Here is a 14,896-nt window from a genome sequence, read left to right on the forward strand (position 1 = left end):
CATTTCACTGCACACCAGACCATCTGTAGACTCCTGGTTTTCATGTACAGCAAAGTGAAGAGTGACTGCAACAGAGGCTTACACTAGACAAAGTAAATGATGTGATCACCAAATATTTAAAAAGGAAAAAAAATAATGAGTACCATTTCACAAGGCAAGAAACACAGAGACTGTGAAGACTATTTATGCTTAGATGAACAGTTCATCATTGTCAGCTTCTGAACACTACTGGCAGCTTCATACAGGTGAGGATTTGCTTTCCTTTTCCCACTCCTAATGTGGTTTTCTCCACTGCTTTTTATTCAGTTGCATTTGAAGTAGGTTTTCGAAAGGTAGGGAACAACAGTTTACAATGAGATGGGAGAGAGAAGCAGTATGGTCAAGCTACAGACTGAAATATGACAACAAAAGGGTAAAGCCAGCAGAAGAAAAAAAAAATCTCAATAAACATATCTAGCTCTACTCTATGATTTTACAACATTTCTTGTGTTGTTGAAATACCTGATGTTTTACAGAGAAGAAAACAGTATGCAAGTGACCAGAGACTGACAGGCCTGCATTCACAGAAGGATCTAACACTGCACACATAGCCTTAACTTTGACCACTTCTAATGGAACAGCTTACTTTCTGCAACCTTAAATACTAAAAGCTTCCCCTCATCTCTGCAGTGTTTCAGCTCATTCTCATTATTTTGGGTGGGGGACAGAGAGGGGAAAGAGTGGCTTATGGACTTCTTTAAAAAAAGGAAAAGAAAAAAAGAAAAGAAAAAGGGAAAAGAAAAAGGGAAAAGAAAAATTGTCCTGTATAACACACAGTGAACACCAGCAACACATGAATCTGACAGCTCTGTGGCACAAACCTCTGCCTTTTGAGCCAGAAGAGGCTGATAACTCATACAGGCCAATTTATGTGATTTGGTCACTCAGCACCCCCATGACACACACTTGGCCAGTTAACTCAGAGCAGCATCCAAAGGGCACTGGGAAAACAGTGTCTAGGTTTTGCTGCTGGGAAGGGAAAGGGGGCTAGAAGCTGGGCAAGTGCATACAGGAAGGGTGGCCTTGTAGGCAAAGCCATTTGTCTGGAGAAGCTGTACATCTAAATGAAACAGTTCCAAGCCTGCCTTATCACCAGTGGGAAGTCTTATTTCTCACTCTGCCACTTAACACACTTCTATATTACGCTATCACAAAAATCAATCAGGTATCAGGAAACCTCCTGCTGTTGCTGTGGGTACACAGTGACAGTAGAAGACCAACCAGTGGACTAGAAAGGCTAAATCAAGTCTAGAAATAGAAGAGATACTAAGAGGTGACCAAGATAACCAAAGATAATGAACCACTTCTGTACAAGCTGACAGGCTATAATCTTAGTCATGGAAAAAAGAAGCAACTGATGCAGGTTATGACAAATACATTTAATATCCTGCAAGGCTTAAAAAATAAATGAAGAGTTATTACCCACAAATTAAAAATATAGTATGAAAATCCACAAATGAATATTCAGGTGACAGGATTAAAAATGAAACACTTTTCCAAGAAATAAATATACTAACTATGGAACTCCTTGCCACAGACTATTGTCTACTCCAGAAGTTTAAAAAGCTTCAAAAGGCGATAGAATAAATTAATGGGGGTGGGGGGAGGGAATCAACAGACACTTTTAGCTAGTAAATTTTCCAAATGTAAGAGAAATACATGGAAAATATTAAAGGAAAGGAAAGGAAATTAATCAAATTTATTTTCTTAATCAGGGGACTACTCTGTAAGCTTCTAATAGCAGAATAAGAGATTAGACTGTTACAAAACCTAAAAGATAAAACCCCAGACACTTCAGCTTTCTTAAGAGGAAGAGAGGAATGAGTCAGTGCAAAGTGAGGGGCATGAAAAGGATAAAACTCTGATGGCAGCAATACTTACTGGACAATCTAGCACATTCTCCCTCAAAAGAGAAACACACCCTAATATTTACACAAGTGTGGCTTCCTGCACAAGTATTAATTTAAAAGCTTGGCATTATATTTTGAATGAAGTGACAAGACATCAAAAAGAACCAAGGAACAACAGTAATGAAGTAGATCTATAAACAATGCAATAACCCTTTGAAGATGTTCAGATGGCCTCTGAGAGCTAAATGCTCCCTGTATATATTAAACACAACTGTTAAAAGAAAGTTAGTGCCAAATACATTCCTGTAGGCCAGCATGGCAGATATAAACTCTCCGAAATACTAACTTCTCTCCACAAAACATCATGCAAAAAAAAAAAAAAGAAAAAAGAAAAAAAAAAAAAAGAAACAGATAATATAAGTCATGAAGGATATATAATCAACAGAACTAGCCATCTGTCCAGCCAGGTCAGTACTGAACAGTACTGAGAGAAAAAGTATTACACAGTCTACCATTCAGGGTCATCAATTTGTGTAGCAGACAAGATTGCAGAGTTTCCAATTCTGCACTGTGGAGTTCAACGTACTGTTGAAATTACTCCAAATTTCAATAGAGAAAGTGCGTCATTCCTTCTACATCTAAGTAATACACAACCTAATAATATCTGAAAAGCTATAAACTGGGACACAGAGATAAAAAAAAAGTGATGTTATTTAATCTCATTGTTGGGAGGTGCATTATTTTGCAAGACTGAGTGGGAAAACAAAGTATTTTGCTGAGATAATAGAAATCACTCCTGCCAAATGAGAGACAATCACCATGCATTTTTACCTATTTGTGTCTATTTACATATACCCATACCAGATTCCAGTTAACACTGGGATGTAGTGTGCTCACAGAGTAGTGATGATACACAAAATAAAGGTAGCCTTCCCACCATTACAATGATGGCTCATGAAAAAATACACAAGCATCCCTGAGAGCCCAGTCTCACTAAAACACTGATATCATCCCAAAGCTCCCTACAGACTTTCTGCTCCCTGCCCTCACTGAGAAATTCTGCATTATGAATACTGCAGCAGGGTCACTGGAGAGCTGCCACTACTTAAGCCTTTCCTCTTGTCTGCTGCTCAGGATATTTAAGGTAGAAAATCATTATCGGGTACCATTCTGACAAAGGAACACACAGAAATCAGGTCTTGCAAGTGGGTGAGTATTGCAGCCAAAGTGGATACCATCCCAGAAGGATACACCCTGGGCTGGTTATCACCTCCAGAAAGTGTACTCATTGGAAGAAAAATAAAAACCACGACATTAAATCAGCTGTCCATCCCCAAAAGACAGGTAGGTGAAGGACTCTCTCAGAAAACAGAAGAGAGATAAATGGGGAAAGTAAATCCTTCTTCCTTGGTCAACACAGGTTACCAAATTATCCTTTACTGTTACCCAGCAGTACCTGTGGTGGAAAAGGAGGGATTTGCTGAACAAAAATACACTTGGATGTGTAGAATATCAAGCTCAGAGTATTAGAATTATTACTATACCTCCAAAAAGAGATATTGAATATCCACAAGTATGCCTCTAAGAATGAACTGAAATTAATCTTCAAGAGACACTTTAGTCAGTTTGGGATAAGGATATTTGAGTACTGCAATTTAATTTTCAAGCTCAACAAATCTATACTTTTTAACCATGAATTTGTAGGGCTGTAATAACAGTTTCAGGGATAATGAGAACTTCCATGTGACACTTGCTCTCCTTAATCACTTGCATGCACTCACAGTGCCTTAATTTTGACATAATTGCACAAGAAAAAGAAAGACATTGCACACACTTGCACCATCTGCCTCCACAGGGGCAGATGTTTTCCAGCTGCAAAACCTAAATTATCATAGGACATTATTTCATTGAAAGATTTGCAAATACATCAGGAGCAGTGTGCAGAAAAGGCAAAATTATATGCCCAATATTAAATTTATACCTCATCTATCTTCTAACAATCATCTTTTAATCCATACCGTTCTGGTCTGTCAAACAATTTCCTTAGTGTCTCTTAAGGGAACCAAGTCTCAAGAGACTGGTTGTAATAAGGCTTCAGGTTGTCACAGTGTATTTAAAGTTTTGGGGGTTGCTTTGATTAAAGTTCTTAAAAATTAGCAGTGAACCAAGGCCAATTAAATGAAAAAGCCCACACAGAAAAAGCAACACTTCACCATATTCCAGAGTAGCCCTGGGAGAGACAGATGGTCTGTACAGCAGGTCAATGACAATATTTCATCACCTCTCTCAGAGTGCAACCTCTTCACACTGGGCAGTGACTTTTCCAAATGAAGAGCAAATGAACAAGAGTCATAAATCTACAGCTTCAGCCCTTCTTTGTTGGCTCAACACCTTTAAACAAAACGATGGAGGTCAACAGCAGTAGAGGCTGTTGGCTCCTTATAGCAATATATAACCTTGGGAAAGGAGGCTGGAGCCTCATCCCACATGACCACAAAGAGGAGTCTCCTCACCAGGAGGACTGTCCACAGCAGATCTGAGGTCTGGTGCATCCATGAGGCCATACACACTGTCTGCAGGAAGCCTGGGTCAGAGCTGATAGCTAAGCTCAGCTCACGTCCCAGCCCCGCTGCCTGAACCACACACCAAGCCTTCCTTTCACTCCCTAGGACCACTGGCACCATACCTTTATTAGGGAGTAATTTCTTCAAGTGCCTGTTTATTCAGACAGATATTGTGGGGCATACGGAAGAAAATGGTTCCGCCTCAAGGCCATAAATGTTCTTGCTTCAGCCAGCAAGACTGAAGTTTGCAAAAACAGGTGCACTGCTAGAAACCTGGCATTCAGAAACTATAGTGAAATTTCATTACTTTTTTCTTCCTCTCTCCTCAACTAATACACATTTTAATTTTGCAAATGGACATCTTAATTAAAAGGACATGAAGTTTCAACCTTACCAGCCTTCCTAATTGTACTGCGAGTTCATATTCTAGTGATCCAACTCCCTTTGCAGAAAACATGGCATCAGTTTCTGTATGCACTTCAGCCATTCCTACATACCCTTAAGAATTGTATGGATGCAGGATACAGTTTCATATTTAAATTGAGGAAGGAAAGTCTTTTTGGGAGACTGATCATTCTGGCTTCTCATTGACATAAAGAAGGTACTCACTAGGCCACTGGTCCATTATTTCATAAGGCCAAAAAGAAGTTGCAGTGCTATGGTGGCTGAACTCCCAAAATATTATTTAGCAACACATCAAGTAGTGATGTGCTGTGCAGGCAAAGCCACACTGCATTCCCTCTAGACCTACCTCAGCTGCCTTTCATATTTTATTCCATGCAGTTGTGGTCTATCACACAACTTGCCTGATGTCTCTTGCTGTCAGGGAACTGGTTTTGGAGTTCAGGTCTTGTACCACATTCCTTAACAGCAACAGCACATGCAGAGCCACTCAGCGCCATTAAGAACTAGCTGGCACAAGGTTTGCATGAAGTCACACCCTGCCAAGAAAGCCCTGGGGGGGGGGGGGGGAAGCTTCAAGAGGCCCAATACCTCCCAGTGCTTTAGGGCCAGAGACATCTCCCTTAACTGAAGGTGAGGTGGGGAACACATTCCTATCCCCTTTTTTGAGACCAGTATATATATGGCAGGTACCAAAGCAGGGGCAAAGTAACTGGAGCAAACTCCAGGCATCTTCCCCACTTGTAATCTCAACTGAGCAGCATTGACAGACTGCAGGGAGAGATCACCTCCCTGCAGACAGTTCTGGATGAATGCTCAGACCTCATGATTACACAGCACGTGAACTAATTCTATTTATTTAAGTGAACCCCAAGGAGCCACCATCCATGTAGTGCACTGAATGTGGCAGAAGTCCTATCGACCAGAAACATACATGATCAGAGCACCAGAGATCATTTCATGGTGTTCAAAGAGCCTGACTTAATGGTCCACAGGCCAACTTTGTTCTTGCATTTCCTAACTTGTGTGGGCTTGACTTCACGACCTCAATAATGTGTCTTTAAGCAATTTTCTTTGCAAGTTCTCATTTAAAAAAAAAAAACTCATTAAAAATACATCATTTTGCATCCACAGGGGTCATCAAAAGACCCTAGACTATGGCAGAGACCTTTGCCAAGTGAGCTAATGGAAGAGCTGATGGAAGAAGCAGGTTGTCTTTCACACAAGGGAGCTGTGAGGCACAGCGTGCCAGAGAGTCTCTCAATACTTCCTCAGAGAGAAAAAAACAGCAGAATTGATGAGTTCCTAAACCAAAATGCAAGGCGTCTTTCTGGGTGCTGACATCTTACCAGTGAGCCCTCATCTGCTCCTCTGATGCCTGAAGAGGCCTCCTAGAAACAGAGGCTAGACAGGAGTAAGGGAATAAAGGTAGGTATTTGTTTGAAAGGCCTTCAAAGGTACCCCCTGGGGAGCCAGAGGCTACTGCCAAGATGGACACCAAGATGGACGACAGGTCACGAGTTCTTCACACTTTTATAGGCTTGGTTCATTTGCATATCAGAGTTAATTCTCCAGTTAAAGCTTCAGTTAATGATGTAATTTCCCCAAGCTTGCCCCCTCTTTAGAAGCTTTTGGTTTATACTTTCTGGGCCTGGGACGGTCTGGGTGTTCTTGGAGAGCAGGCCTGGAGAGGCTTTGTTATGTCTACCTAGCACAAGAGAGCAGAAATTAACAGGCTACAAGAAACTGCAGAGTTACACACTAGGCAGTACAGGGTTTGAAAAATATAAAAGGTAAAACCTAAGGCATCACTCTGGCACCATTGCCACATCCCTGTTCTTCCTCATCCATGGACCTGCCACCAGTCCCAGCCTCTGCTTCTCACTGGAGCTGACTGTACTGCCACCCTCACCCAGACCCTGCAGCACCTTGCATCATGAGCTCCCCAAAAGATCCCTTCCCAACACAGTCCCACCCTGGTTTGTATCAGCCATTTGCCCTCCTCCATGCAGCGATTTATCCCAGTTTCTCCTTGCCTAACCCCATTCCCACCAGACTGCACAGGCTCCCTGCTTGCAGTTCTTGCACGCCCAAGCCCATTGATGCTATCACACAACAACACAATCCCATTAGAGAAAGGCTTCTCTCAGTCCCTCAGAGCAACCAACCTGGTCAACCCTCCACACACACACAGGGTGGGAACATTCTTAGTAAAGACAGAATCAGAAAACATTAGCTTAAAATTATGTATAAACAGAAGAGATTCCGGTGAACATGTGCTAACTGTAATTTTTCAAAGCCTTAACATTTGTCCAAATTTGCATGAGAAAGGTAAAAAGTACATCCACTGACAAAAGCCCACCTCCTCTCACCAAATATTGAAACCCTGCTTTAAAGCTAATGTAAAAATCAGAATATCACTTCTAGAGAATAATAAAATAAAGAAAAAAACCCCAAACACCAAGAGATTCCCAAAATAAAACCAAACATTTTTCCTTAGCATTTGTCTCAGAAATTATAGAGCTCATCTTAACTGAAATTTTTCAATAATTCTACCTAAGACAGACAGCAGCCCCAGAAAACTTCAATCCTGGCTGCCTGGAGTTTTATAAAGCAATAAGCAATTTAAAATAGAGTTGTATAATGGGAGCATTACACAGCCTTAATTTGTGGTGCTCTCAGACCCACCTATAATTAACTAAGCCAGACTGAAAATAAAGGAAGTGCTGGCTCTCAGTCTGAGAGCACACATAAAATCTCAGCTCATAGCTAGTTATTTTATGCAGGGTCTAATCCATTATAGTACAGGGGTGACAATGACAACGTTGTCTGACCCTTAATTACAGGAAAGATGCTAGAATGTCTGTACATACCAGACAGCATATGATAAACTTGAAATTCATACTGGAGACACTGCCGGCTCCCCATGACTCGAAAACCAAGAGTACTCTGATGCCATGCAGAGATAAGATGCCTCTTTATCTTTCTTTTCTTGCTCAGCTTTTCATTCCCCCATTTCTCTCATCTTTCCTTGTAACAACAACAACCACCCCAAATTACCACAAACTGTGAAATTATACTTCACATATACACATTTCATTTTCACATCTTTAGGGTACAGAGGAAGCACAAGCACCTCTGGAGGAGTGATCCCATGTCCTGGCAGGTGGCTGAGCCATGGACCTGAAGCGGCATAGAAAGACCCAGTGGAAGTGAGACTGCTTCAGGGAACAAATGGCAACGTGCTACGAAATAGCTCTGGTGCTGGCTCCAAAGCCTCAGAATTGAACAAGAGAAGCTACCACGCATGCATCTAAATAGTGCAAGTCCAGAGTTCTACTTTGCTGCATGATTTAATACCACTAGAATTAAAGTAAAGGATATCTGGAGCTCCTTTCATGAAAAGCAAAGCACAGAACTGGAGTCACTAGGGAGAAACATCATTAATTTCTGAAGGGAAGAAGAGAAAATCCTTCCAACCTCAGGGCTCATGAACACATGAACAGTGAGGGGAAGTATAGAAGTGGGATTCAAAGCAATGTGGCAATACAGAAAATAAACTCAGCCTCCTTTTTTCCTTTGCATCTTATTCATGACTTCTTGAGCACCTGTGGACTGACAAGAGTTGAGCTCACAGAGAAGACGAGTAATTCAGTCCTTTTCATAATGTGAGGTCATCTTATAAAGAGACACAGCAGACAAAGAAAGGAATATGTATAGCATATTCCCTACCCCAGGACTAGCAGAATACCCTTTAGCAACCACAGGCATGAGACAGGAGGAGCAGCAAAATTATTTCAATCACCTTTCAGTGTACTTGAGCAGTCAACCACCATCACCAGCCCAAGTAAGCTATCGTGGGCCACTAACAAAGACAGAAAATCGTTCCTACAAAACAGAAGATAGTTGAATAGATGCCAAACAAAGCCAGAGGAAAAACAGAATTTCAAACAGACTGGATGAAAGTATTGCAGGAAGCAAACTTCAAGGAGATCCTCTGAACTTGAAAAACTGCCTAAAAAAAGCAGGCTCAAGTGCTACTCCCAAGTGCCATCCAGATTAAAAGCAAAACAAAGGCAATTGGGGTTTCCTGGAGCTCTGAATCACCCATTCAAGTTTAAGGAGACTGAGCAACCCACTACACACAGGAATAGCAACACTGGGTATGCATGAAGTGTCAAGCCCTGAGCAGAATGGGCTGAGAGGTATTTTCCTTCTTTAAGCACTGAAAAATGCAGTAACGCTATGCATTAGTTGTAAAACAGCAGGTTGGATGGTTCAGACAGCAATATACTTTTTAAGCTGACATGCTCCTCTCTCTGGACTGTTGGCTATTAAAAAAAAGTGCTTGTTTCACATTATCTCATCTTTTGACTGCACTTTGAAGTCCATTCTGGCCATTCCTCCATGACAGAGACAAATTCCAATCCTTAGGAATAATTCTCTTAACTTCATGAAGAAACCCTTGTTCAAGTCAGATAGTTTTCATGTAGAGGCTGATGTGGAAATGGCTTTCCTGGAACAGAGTTGATTTGCATTACTCGGTGTCATAGCACATGACAGCTTACTCTGCAGCCCACTTGTCTGGATCTTCCATAATCCAGACAGCCACAGTCCCCCTCTCTGTGCAGCAGTTGCACACATGACAGGAAGAACTAATTTTAATGAAGACTCTTTGCTCTTGTATTGGTCATGTTCTCTCCCAACCTGTTTATCTGGCAGGCTCCTGGATGCAATTTGTAGTCATTGCTCCCTGCTAACAATGGAAAAGTCTATGACTGTCGCCCGTCCCTTTGACTCCAGGGTTTTTAACATCTGGCATACCACTGCACGAGTAATGTACCGTATGAATCCATTAAGGACCCCCTTCCCAGCATCTCTCAAAGGACCTGCTATTGCACCCCTGTCCCAGCTCACCCTCTCTCCTCCAGTTAAACAGCTTCAAATGCTCCCGGCACATGAAAGCAAAACACTTCAACGCCTCAACTGCAAATTCACTGAGACAGAGACCATCTTTCCATTACATCCCACACCCTTCATGTGCACAGCAGAGCCCTGATCTTTGACAGGGGTTCGCAGCTCCTGCTGAAACAAAAATGATAAATGAGCAGCACCAGGTCCCCTAAAGTGGAGGGAAGTCTGTGCACTGTCATTCGATTACTTTTTAACTACCACAATGAACTAAAATTCCACAGGGAAGTAAAGGTAGTGAGTCATTAGCATGAGCAATTCACCTTCAGAGAGGCAAGAGGAGAGCTGAAGCCCAGAGAAGCCAGTTTTCTTCACTCTCTCTGCAAGCACCTGGGTGCAGATCAGTGATCTTTTCCAAGGCAGAACAAAGACACTAGATGATGATACACAGGGGTTTTAAAAGAGATTAGAAAGTTTATAAAAATAAAAGGGCTGACAACAGAACTGGGATTGAGAGCAGAAGAGAATGAGAGCAAGATGTGATACAAATGACAGAATCCTGGCAGGAAGAAAGAGGCTCATTGAGGGAAACAGCCTCTTAGGCAGATGAAGTCTCAGAGAAGTCACCTACTGGAAAGGAGATACAAGATCTCAACACCACCTTGAGCAAGATATGAAGGAGAAACTCTGATATTATGAAATACATTAATTATTGCAGTGGAATTTGTGTATTTCTTGTCCTAACTAAAACAATCTTTTTTTTTTTTTTTTAAGGCTCATTACAGACCTGCATCATTATTTCCAGCTTTACTTTGTCTCCAAGGAGCTAACCGTAAGACATGAAGCTGGATGTCTAAAGAAAAATACTTTTACATATCTCTGGGGAGTTGAAGTTTAGTGCCTGCTGTAAGAGAGGCTAGATAGGAAGATCCAATGATGGCCAAAAAAAAGGGAACGGATAGAAAACTTTGAATTGGAGGAATATGAAAAAAGACACTCAGGAAAACGTTAGCACAATCTGCTCAAACCATGTAAAGTAGAGTGGTGCACATATCTAATATACCATGTGCAGCCTGGAAAAAGGTGACCCTCACTGGCCACTACCAGAACACTGAAGATAATCTTTACTTTTCATTTCTTCCTCAAGTGATAAGTGAAGACTGTGGTTGCAATGTAAAGGCCCACATAACGTGGTGCAGTCCCATACTGGCACACCACACTGCACAGTGGCTGCCTTATTTACTTTGATACTACACTAGGAATAGCTAACTCAAGCTGAGATACTTTTGAATCCCTTAAGAAACCATACTTCTGTATTTATTTATATATCCATATATTTACATTCATGTGCACGCATACACACACTCTAAATCTGTTCATTTTCCCACAGAGCAAAATGAACACTTAAACATTCTTTATGTTTTGGACACTGGTCATTTTCCACAAGAGTTGTTATACACCACTGATGGGTTTTTCACACTAAACATCCATCTTTAACATTAGTCTATCCCTCGAAGATGCATCTGCAGCAGAGGTGGGGATGATACTCTGCTATACATCATTTGCCCCATCTCCCCCCCACCCCCCCAGAATGGACTGTTCTCCTCCCCCTTGGGAAGCTCCCCTACTGAACAATGCTCAAGGAAAGCCTAATACACAAGACTGAAGATCTTCATGTCATGGTCCCAATAGTTACAGTTAGTTTTGTTCTATTCTATTATTTGGGCTGCCCACTGGAGAACCTCCTTCTCAATTCTTTCTATTTTCAATCCATGTAAAGGACCAGAACCCACCCATGACCACACATTAGCCTAGGGACCTGCAAGTTGGACTAAAGGCTCCCTACTGTGGCAATTTCCCTGTCCTCAAGATAAAACAGGAAAAAAAGATAACAAACTTTAAAGAGTATCAGAAGAGAAAAGAAGAAAATGGAAGTTATGTGAGGAAGGAACTGGGTGGATGCCTACATGAATTGGTTTAGAAGACTGATTGATTTGATTTCTCTTTTGTATCTACAGGCATCAGCATTTAGACAATACTTACCAAAATCATTTATTGCACTTATACAATAGAAAAGGCACAACTTACAACTGAAGAAAAAACAAGGCAGCATCCTGCTGAAGATGAACATTTTCAAAATTAAGTACCATCACATAACATACACCTAGCAAAATGGCTAAGGTGCTCTGTACCAACAATACTGATCTTTAACACTAGCACAACTCAGAGCCTTTGAAAGAGTACAAGCATAATGCCAAAATCTAAAAGGGCAAGAAGAAAATAGAAGTAACAATAAGCCTGACATCATCCTTACATAAAGTAATGAAACTATCATAAGAATTTTGCGAATAATTAATTGAGGAGAATGTAATTAATGCATTTCAATATTGTCAAACAAGCCTTTCATTTTGAGTTGGGGTGGGTTTAGGCTTAGTTTTCTTGACAGGTATAGGAGTATGGTTGATAAATACAACTCTCCCAACAGAATCTGCTTGGGCTAGTCCAGTGTGCTAGAAACACTAGAGTACACAACATCCTGCCCAAAAGACATTTTGCACACTACACAGAGAACTAACATGACACTAACCTAGACAAGCTAAAAGTTGGTTCAATGCTTGAAAACAAAATGTGACCCATAATCATGAGGTATTGATCCACAGGACTCTTACTAGGAGGATTTACAGACAGTTTCTTAAACACTAATAAAAGGAATCATGAGTTACAGCCACTTAAATCTGACCCCAGATTTTCTGTGCTGAGGAGTATGTCCAGGGTCTGTCTGCAGCATCCTGCTGCCATAGAGCCATGGCCATAGGCATGGCCATGGGACTTGATTGCTGGAAATCTGTTCCAGCAGCTGTTTGATAGCTATTGAGCATCAAACACCAGCAGAAATGGTCCCACTCACCTGAATAGTGACCAATCCACCCTGGCCATGGCATTTCTAAGGGTCCAATTCATCTATTACAGTAGGACTGCAGGAGGCAGCTGAGACAATCTGAGAGCTGACTGCTGCTGAAACAGGTTGCACCCTTCTCCATACCGCCCACCTCCACATATTCCTTCCTACTGCTTTCTCTATGTTCTTCTGACCCCTGCTGAAGCTGATGCAGCCACTAAACCAGCAAACTAGAAAGGAAAATATTTTGCTGGTGGTTTTGTATCTAGAAGGAGAGAGGAGTACTCACATAGTTACCTGGATAGGTCCCCCAAGGGCACAAATGAGTGTCTGAGTTAGCCCCAGGAAGTGGGTGGTGGGAAGGTGAATGCCCCTTTTGATAGCTGCAAGTGATGAGGGTCAGCTCAGCCACTGTGTGAAATGTTACCCTTAAACACAGTGGCTCTACAGCTCTCTCCTGGCAAAGTTAATCACTGACATGAAGAGGGGTCAGACAGCACAAAACAAAAAAAAGGACATGCCTCAGCACCAGAACAGGGAACTGAAGTCACCTGGCAGCCTGTTGATACATCTTGGAAGCAGGAACATATACCCTATGTCCAGGATGGAAGTCTCTGCTTGGAAAGGTCACAGAACCATAGAAATGTTTTTGTTGAAAAGACCTCCAAGATCAACAAGTCCATCCATCAACACACCACCACTAATTCCACCCCCAACCATGTCACTAAGCACCAGATCTATGTCTTTTAAATGCCTCCAGGGATGGTGACTCTTCTTCTTCCCCAGGCAGCCAATTCTAGTGCTTGACAATCCTTTTGGTGAAGAAATTGTTCCCAATACCCAACCTAAACCTCTGGCACAACCTGAGGCCATCTCGTCTTATCTCTTGTTCCTTGAGAGAACAGACCCCCACTCCACTACAACCTCCTTTCAAAAAGGGGCCACCAGATGCAAGTGAGGAAACAACATGTAGAGCATTGGTGATAGAACCACTCTACTGCTGCACAAAGTACTGCTCAGGAAAGACATGGGAGTAGTGGGCGGAGCTCAAAGGGCATTTTTCAAGAGCTCTAAGGATAGGGAAGAAAATAAAAAACAAGTTATTAAATGTCAGTGCAGTATATTGAACAGAAAGTTGGGAAGTGCCTTGACTGCTGCCTGCAAATACTTACACTTGGAACAAGCTCTAACAGCAAGCAGCTCCCCATCTTCCAGGACAAAGCCAAAATATTCAGAGTTGGGTATATACATTACAGAAATGAAATCCTGAATTCAGATGCCATTTCTTGGGGTTGAGGAATGTAAAGACTAAAACAGCTTACCAGGGATGCTAATGGACTCACTGCAGCTTTCAGAAGAATCCCCTTTCTTTCTTAAAAAAAAAAAAAAAAAAGTACAACCAAACAAAACCTTGCACCACAGAGCACTTCCCCCTACAAAGTCTAAAGGATAATGCAGAGCCTTAAAAAACAGGAAGTCAAACTAGATGGAAGCATAGCTCATTCTGGTCTATAAATAAACAAGTGATTAACTATTGCTCTAATTGTTGTTTGCTATTGATGGAAGAGGGAGTATTTTTGTCCTCTCCCATCAGGGAGGGGTTTGTGCTACCAATACAAATCAGTGACAAAGTCATGGCACTGGCCCCTTCCACAGCAATGGAAAATTGTCACTCAACTAAGGGCAGCAACAAAAAGACTTTGGCTAGAAATTGCCCACAGCTTATCTGCAAAGACAAATACTTTGCCTCTTTGAATGGAAATCTAAGCAAAGACACCAAGCTATCTAACAATTAGCCAAGCAGTCCCAGACACATTTAAGCCTTTCTGTACTGAAACATTTATTAGAATCTAGCATTTGTTACCTTATTGTAACACACAGTTTCATTAAATATATTTTAGGACAGGTAGCCTTCTATCTAAAAACAACACAAAAACCTCTGGGAGGAGAGACAAATCTCTCTTCCTCATATGAAATAAAGCTTCTTTGGGAAACAAATCATTCCACAAATCGTTCACATTTTTAATAAATAAATAAACAATAATCATCAAATTTAAAAAAACAAAAACCAATAAAACTACTGGAAATAGTAATTTTTGAAGAAAAGGGAGGAAACACCAAAAGAAACTTCTTCATGCTCACAGGGAAATACTTATTACTAAAGGGCACAGTCACAGACAGAGATACCAGACCACAATGCAGTCATCATTTTGAAGCTTACCACTCCAGCA

The 14,896-nt window shown here is 41.4% G+C and overlaps 1 protein-coding gene across 8 annotated transcripts in view; it reads right to left on the reverse strand.

Moving 5' to 3' along the window:
* The window catches only part of TBXAS1 (thromboxane A synthase 1), a 229,289-nt gene that overhangs the window by 177,631 nt on the left and 36,762 nt on the right, over window positions 1-14,896 (reverse strand). The window lies entirely within an intron of this gene.

Source organism: Aphelocoma coerulescens, chromosome 1A (genome assembly GCF_041296385.1).
Source record: "Aphelocoma coerulescens isolate FSJ_1873_10779 chromosome 1A, UR_Acoe_1.0, whole genome shotgun sequence".
Classification (NCBI taxonomy): Eukaryota; Metazoa; Chordata; class Aves; order Passeriformes; family Corvidae; genus Aphelocoma; species Aphelocoma coerulescens.